The sequence below is a fragment of the Lonchura striata genome, chromosome 1, assembly GCF_050655825.1.
Source record: "Lonchura striata isolate lonStrDom1 chromosome 1, ASM5065582v1, whole genome shotgun sequence".
Lineage (NCBI taxonomy): Eukaryota > Metazoa > Chordata > Aves > Passeriformes > Estrildidae > Lonchura > Lonchura striata.
Window position 1 is genome coordinate 23,392,684 of NC_140703.1, and position 7,453 is coordinate 23,400,136.

The following is a 7,453-nucleotide window of genomic DNA, read 5'->3' on the forward strand; positions in this document are numbered from 1 at the left end:
CCTTTGGCCATTTTCCCTGGGAAAGAAAACTCACTAGTCCAGGTTGCTGATGTCAGTTTGTAGGGCTCCCTTGGGTCTATCAGGGCAGCACAACTTTGAGGAGGGGACAACTTTGGTCTGCGAACCATCCTTCGATATAAGGATTCTTTGCAGTCAGGCCCTAGGCCATTGCCAGGGGCCCCTGGGCACATCCTTTGGCCATTTTCCCTGGGAAAGAAAACTCACCAGTCCAGGTTGCTGATGTCAGTTTGTAGGGCTCCCTTGGGTCTATCAGGGCAGCACAACTTTGAGGAGGGGACAACTTTGGTCTGTGATCCATTCTTCGATATAAGGATTCTTCGCAGTCAGGTCACAGCCCGGGGTCAGGGGCCCCTGGGCACATCCTTTGGCCATTTTCCCTGGGAAAGAAAACTCACCAGTCCAGGTTGCTGATATCAGTTTGTAGGGCTCCCTTGGGTCTATCAGGGCAGCACAACTCTGAGGAGGGGAAAACTTTGGTCTGCGAACCATCCTTCGATATAAGGATTCTTTGCAGTCAGGCCCTAGCCCATTGCCAGGGGCCCCTGGGCACACCCTTTGGCCATTTTCCCTGGGAAAGAAAACTCACCAGTCCAGGTTGCTGATGTCAGTTTGTAGGGCTCCCTTGGGTCTCTCAGGGCAGCACAACTTTGAGGAGGGGACAACGTTGGTCTGTGATCCATTCTTCGATATAAGGATTCTCCGAAGTCAGGTCACAGCCCGGGGTCAGGGGCCCCTGGGCACATCCTTTGGCCATTTTCCCTGGGAAAGAAAACTCACCAGTCCAGGTTGCTGATGTCAGTTTGTAGGGCTCCCTTGGGTCTATCTGGGAAGCACGACTTTGAGGAGGGGACAACTTTGGTCTGTGATCCATTCTTCGATATAAGGATTCTTCGCAGTCAGGCCCCAGCCCAGTGCCAGGGGCCCCTGGGCACATCCTTTGGCCATTTTCCCTGGGAAATAAAACTCACCAGTCCAGGTTGCTGATGTCAGTTTGTAGGGCTCTCTTGGGTCTCTCAGGGCAGCACAACTTTGAGGAGGGGACAACTTCGGTCTGGGGTCCATCCTTCGATATAAGGATTCTTTGCAGTCAGGTGCCAGCCCAGTGCCAGGGGCCCCTGGGAACATCCTTTGGCCATTTTCCCTGGGAAAGAAAACTCACCAGTCCAGGTTGCTGATGTCAGTTTGTAGGGCTCCCTTGGGTCTATCAGGGCAGCACAACTTTGAGGAGGGGACAACTTCGGTTGGGGGTCCATACTTCAATATAAGGATTCTCTGCAGTCAGGCCCCAGCCCAGGGCCAGGGGCCCCTGGGCACATCCTTTGGCCATTTTCCCTGGGAAAGAAAACTCACCAGTCCAGGTTGCTGATGTCAGTTTGTAGGGCTCCCTTGGGTCTATCAGGGCAGCACAACTTTGAGGATGGGACAACTTCGGTCTGGGGTCCATTCTTCGATATAAGGATTTTTTGCATTCAGGTCCGAGCCCAGCGCCTGGGGCCCCTGGGCACATCCTTTGGCCATTTTCCCTGGGAAAGAAAACTCACTAGTCCAGGTTGCTGATGTCAGTTTGTAGGGCTCCCTTGGGTCTATCAGGGCAGCACAAGTATGAGATGGGGACAACTTCGGTCTGTGATCCATCCTTCGATATAAGGATTCTTTGCATTCAGGCCCGAGCCCAGGGCCAGGGGCCCCTGGGCACATCCTTTGGCCATTTTCCCTGGGAAAGAAAACTCACCAGTCCAGGTTCCTGATGTCACTTTGTAGGGCTCCCTTGGGTCTATCAGGGCAGCACAACTTTGAGGAGGGGACAACTTTGGTCTGTGATGCATTCTTCGATATAAGGATTCTTCGCAGTCAGGCCCCAGCCCAGTGCCAGGGGCCCCTGGGCACATGCTTTGGCCATTTTCCCTGGGAAATAAAACTCACCAGTCCAGGTTGCTGATGTCAGTTTGTAGGGCTCTCTTGGGTCTCTCAGGGCAGCACAACTTTGAGGAGGGGACAACTTCGGTCTGGGGTCCATCCTTCGATATAAGGATTTTTTGCAGTCAGGTGCCAGCCCAGTGCCATGGGCCCCTGGGAACATCCTTTGGCCATTTTCCCTGGGAAATAAAACTCACCAGTCCAGGTTGCTAATGTCAGTTTGTAGGGCTCCCTTGGGTCTATCAGGGCAGCACAAGTACGAGATGGGGACAACTTTGGTCTGGGGTCCATCCTTCGATATAAGGATTCTTTGCAGTCAGGTCCGAGCCCAGTGCCAGGGGCCCCTGGGCACATCCTTTGGCCATTTTCCCTGGGAAAGAAAACTCACCAGTCCAGGTTGCTGATGTCAGTTTGTAGGGCTCCCTTGGGTCTATCAGGGCAGCACAACCTTGAGGAGGGGACAACTTTGGTCTGCGAACCATCCTTCGATATAAGGATTCTTTGCAGTCAGGCCCTAGCCCATTGCCAGGGGCCCCTGGGAACATCCTTTGGCCATTTTCCCTGGGAAATAAAACTCACCAGTCCAGGTTGCTAATGTCAGTTTGTAGGGCTCCCTTGGGTCTATCAGGGCAGCACAAGTACGAGATGGGGACAACTTTGGTCTGGGGTCCATCCTTCGATATAAGGATTCTTTGCAGTCAGGTCCGAGCCCAGTGCCAGGGGCCCCTGGGCACATCCTTTGGCCATTTTCCCTGGGAAAGAAAACTCACCAGTCCAGGTTGCTGATGTCAGTTTGTAGGGCTCCCTTGGGTCTATCTGGGAAGCACGACTTTGAGGAGGGGACAACTTTGGTCTGTGATCCATTCTTCGATATAAGGATTCTTCGCAGTCAGGCCCCAGCCCAGTGCCAGGGGCCCCTGGGCACATCCTTTGGCCATTTTCCCTGGGAAATAAAACTCACCAGTCCAGGTTGCTGATGTCAGTTTGTAGGGCTCTCTTGGGTCTCTCAGGGCAGCATAAGTTTGAGGAGGGGACAACTTCGGTCTGGGGTCCATCCTTCGATATAAGGATTCTTTGCAGTCAGGTCCGAGCCCATTGCCAGGGGCCCCTGGGCACATCCTTTGGCCATTTTCCCTGGGAAAGAAAACTCACCAGTCCAGGTTGCTGATGTCAGTTTGTAGGGCTCCCTTGTGTCTCTCAGGGCAGCACAACTTTGAGGAGGGGACAACTTCGGTTGGGGGTCCATACTTCAATATAAGGATTCTCTGCAGTCAGGCCCCAACCCAGGGCCAGGGGCCCCTGGGCACATCCTTTGGCCATTTTCCCTGGGAAAGAAAACTCACCAGTCCAGGTTGCTGATGTCAGTTTGTAGGGCTCCCTTGGGTCTATCAGGGCAGCACAACTTTGAGGATGAGACAACTTTGGTCTGGGGTCCATCCTTCGATATAAGGATTTTTTGCATTCAGGTCCGAACCCAGCGCCTGGGGCCCCTGGGCACATCCTTTGGCCATTTTCCCTGGGAAAGAAAACTCACTAGTCCAGGTTGCTGATGTCAGTTTGTAGGGCTCCCTTGGGTCTATCAGGGCAGCACAACTTTGAGGAGGGGACAACTTTGGTCTGCGAACCATCCTCCGATATAAGGATTCTTTGCAGTCAGGCCCCAGCCCATTGCCAGGGGCCCCTGGGCACATCCTTTGGCCATTTTCCCTGGGAAAGAAAATTCACCAGTCCAGGTTGCTGATGTCAGTTTGTAGGGCTCCCTTGGGTCTATCAGGGCAGCACAACTTTGAGGAGGGGACAACTTTGGTCTGTGATCCATTCTTCGATATAAGGATTCTTCGCAGTCAGGTCCCAGCCCGGGGTCAGGGGCCCCTGGGCACATCCTTTGGCCATTTTCCCTGGGAAAGAAAACTCACCAGTCCAGGTTGCTGATGTCAGTTTGTAGGGCTCCCTTGGGTCTATCTGGGCAGCACAATTTTGAGGAGGGGACAATTTCGGTCTGGGGTCCATCTTTCGATATAGGGATTCTTTGCAGTCAGGTCCCAGCCCTGCTCTTGGGGCTCCTGGGAACATCCTTTGGCCATTTTCCCTGGGAAAGAAAACTCACCAGTCCAGGTTGCTGATGTCAGTTTGTAGGGCATCCTTGTGTCTCTCAGGGCAGCACAACTTTGAGGAGGGGACAACTTCGGTTGGGGGTCCAAATTTCGATATAAGGATTCTCTGCAGTCAGGCCCCAGTCTAGGGCCAGGGGCCCCTGGGCACATGCTTTGGCCATTTTCCCTGGGAAAGAAAACTCACCAGTCCAGGTTGCTGATGTCAGTTTGTAGGGCTCCCTTGGGTCTATCAGGGCAGCACAACTTTGAGGATGGGACAACTTCGGTCTGGGGTCCATCCTTCGATATAAGGATTTTTTGCATTCAGGTCCGAGCCCAGTGCCTGGGGCCCCTGGGCACATCCTTTGGCCATTTTCCCTGGGAAAGAAAACTCACTAGTCCAGGTTGCTGATGTCAGTTTGTAGGGCTCCCTTGGGTCTATCAGGGCAGCACAACTTTGAGGAGGGGACAACTTTGGTCTGCGAACCATCCTTCGATATAAGGATTCTTTGCAGTCAGGCCCTAGGCCATTGCCAGGGGCCCCTGGGCACATCCTTTGGCCATTTTCCCTGGGAAAGAAAACTCACCAGTCCAGGTTGCTGATGTCAGTTTGTAGGGCTCCCTTGGGTCTATCAGGGCAGCACAACTTTGAGGAGGGGACAACTTTGGTCTGTGATCCATTCTTCGATATAAGGATTCTTCGCAGTCAGGTCACAGCCCGGGGTCAGGGGCCCCTGGGCACATCCTTTGGCCATTTTCCCTGGGAAAGAAAACTCACCAGTCCAGGTTGCTGATATCAGTTTGTAGGGCTCCCTTGGGTCTATCAGGGCAGCACAACTCTGAGGAGGGGAAAACTTTGGTCTGCGAACCATCCTTCGATATAAGGATTCTTTGCAGTCAGGCCCTAGCCCATTGCCAGGGGCCCCTGGGCACATCCTTTGGCCATTTTCCCTGGGAAAGAAAACTCACCAGTCCAGGTTGCTGATGTCAGTTTGTAGGGCTCCCTTGGGTCTCTCAGGGCAGCACAACTTTGAGGAGGGGACAACTTTGGTCTGTGATCCATTCTTCGATATAAGGATTCTCCGAAGTCAGGTCACAGCCCGGGGTCAGGGGCCCCTGGGCACATCCTTTGGCCATTTTCTCTGGGAAAGAAAACTCACCAGTCCAGGTTGCTGATGTCAGTTTGTAGGGCTCCCTTGGGTCTATCTGGGAAGCACGACTTTGAGGAGGGGACAACTTTGGTCTGTGATGCATTCTTCGATATAAGGATTCTTCGCAGTCAGGCCCCAGCCCAGTGCCAGGGGCCCCTGGGCACATCCTTTGGCCATTTTCCCTGGGAAATAAAACTCACCAGTCCAGGTTGCTGATGTCAGTTTGTAGGGCTCTCTTGGGTCTCTCAGGGCAGCACAACTTTGAGGAGGGGACAACTTCGGTCTGGGGTCCATCCTTCGATATAAGGATTCTTTGCAGTCAGGTCCGAGTCCAGTGCCAGGGGCCCCTGGGAACATCCTTTGGCCATTTTCCCTGGGAAAGAAAACTCACCAGTCCAGGTTGCTGATGTCAGTTTGTAGGGCTCCCTTGGGTCTATCAGGGCAGCACAACTTTGAGGAGGGGACAACTTCGGTTGGGGGTCCATACTTCAATATAAGGATTCTCTGCAGTCAGGCCCCAGCCCAGGGCCAGGGGCCCCTGGGCACATCCTTTGGCCATTTTCCCTGGGAAAGAAAACTCACCAGTCCAGGTTGCTGATGTCAGTTTGTAGGGCTCCCTTGGGTCTATCAGGGCAGCACAACTTTGAGGATGGGACAACTTCGGTCTGGGGTCCATCCTTCGATATAAGGATTTTTTGCATTCAGGTCCGAGTCCAGCGCCTGGGGCCCCTGGGCACATCCTTTGGCCATTTTCCCTGGGAAAGAAAACTCACTAGTCCAGGTTGCTGATGTCAGTTTGTAGGGCTCCCTTGGGTCTATCAGGGCAGCACAACTTTGAGGAGGGGACAACTTTGGTCTGCGAACCATCCTGCGATATAAGGAGTTTTTGCAGTGAGGCCCCAGCCCATTGCCAGGGGCCCCATGGCACATCCTTTGGCCATTTTCCCTGGGAAAGAAAATTCACCAGTCCAGGTTGCTGATGTCAGTTTGTAGGGCTCCCTTGGGTCTCTCAGGGCAGCACAACATTGAGGAGGGGACAACTTTGGTCTGTGATCCATTCTTCGATATAAGGATTCTCCGAAGTCAGGTCCCAGCCCGGGGTCAGGGGCCCCTGGGCACATCCTTTGGCCATTTTCCCTGGGAAATAAAACTCACCAGTCCAGGTTGCTGATGTCAGTTTGTAGGGCTCTCTTGGGTCTCTCAGGGCAGCACAACTTTGAGGAGGGGACAACTTCAGTCTGGGGTCCATCCTTCGATATAAGGATTCTTTGCAGTCAGGTCCGAGCCCAGTGCCAGGGGCCCCTGGGCACATCCTTTGGCCATTTTCCCTGGGAAAGAAAACTCACCAGTCCAGGTTGCTGATGTCAGTTTGTAAGGCTCCCTTGTGTCTCTCAGGGCAGCACAACTTTGAGGAGGGGACAACTTCGGTTGGGGGTCCATTCTTCAATATAAGGATACTCTGCAGTCAGGCCCCAGCCCAGGGCCAGGGGCCCCTGGGCACATCCTTTGGCCATTTTCCCTGGGAAAGAAAACTCACCAGTCCAGGTTGCTGATATCAGTTTGTAGGGCTCCCTTGGGTCTATCAGGGCAGCACAACTTTGAGGAGGGGACAACTTTGGTCTGCGAACCATCCTCCGATATAAGGATTCTTTGCAGTCAGGCCCCAGCCCATTGCCAGGGGCCCCTGGGCACATCCTTTGGCCATTTTCCCTGGGAAAGAAAAGTCACCAGTCCAGGTTGCTGATGTCAGTTTGTAGGGCTCCCTTGGGTCTCTCAGGGCAGCACAACTTTGAGGAGGGGACAACTTTGGTCTGTGATCCATTCTTCGATATAAGGATTCTTCGCAGTCAGGTCCCAGCCCGGGGTCAGGGGCCACTGGGCACATCCTTTGGCCATTTTCCCTGGGAAATAAAACTCACCAGTCCAGGTTGCTGATGTCAGTTTGTAGGGCTCTCTTGGGTCTCTCAGGGCAGCACAACTCTGAGGAGGGGAAAACTTCAGTCTGGGGTCCATCCTTCGATATAAGGATTCTTTGCAGTCAGGTCCGAGCCCAGTGCCAGGGGCCCCTGGGCACATCCTTTGGCCATTTTCCATGGGAAAGAAAACTCACCAGTCCAGGTTGCTGATGTCAGTTAGTAGGGCTCCCTTGGGTCTATCAGGGCAGCACAACTTTGAGGAGGGGACAACTTCGGTTGGGGGTCCATACTTCAATATAAGGATTCTCTGCAGTCAGGCCCCAACCCAGGGCCAGGGGCCCCTGGGCACATCCTT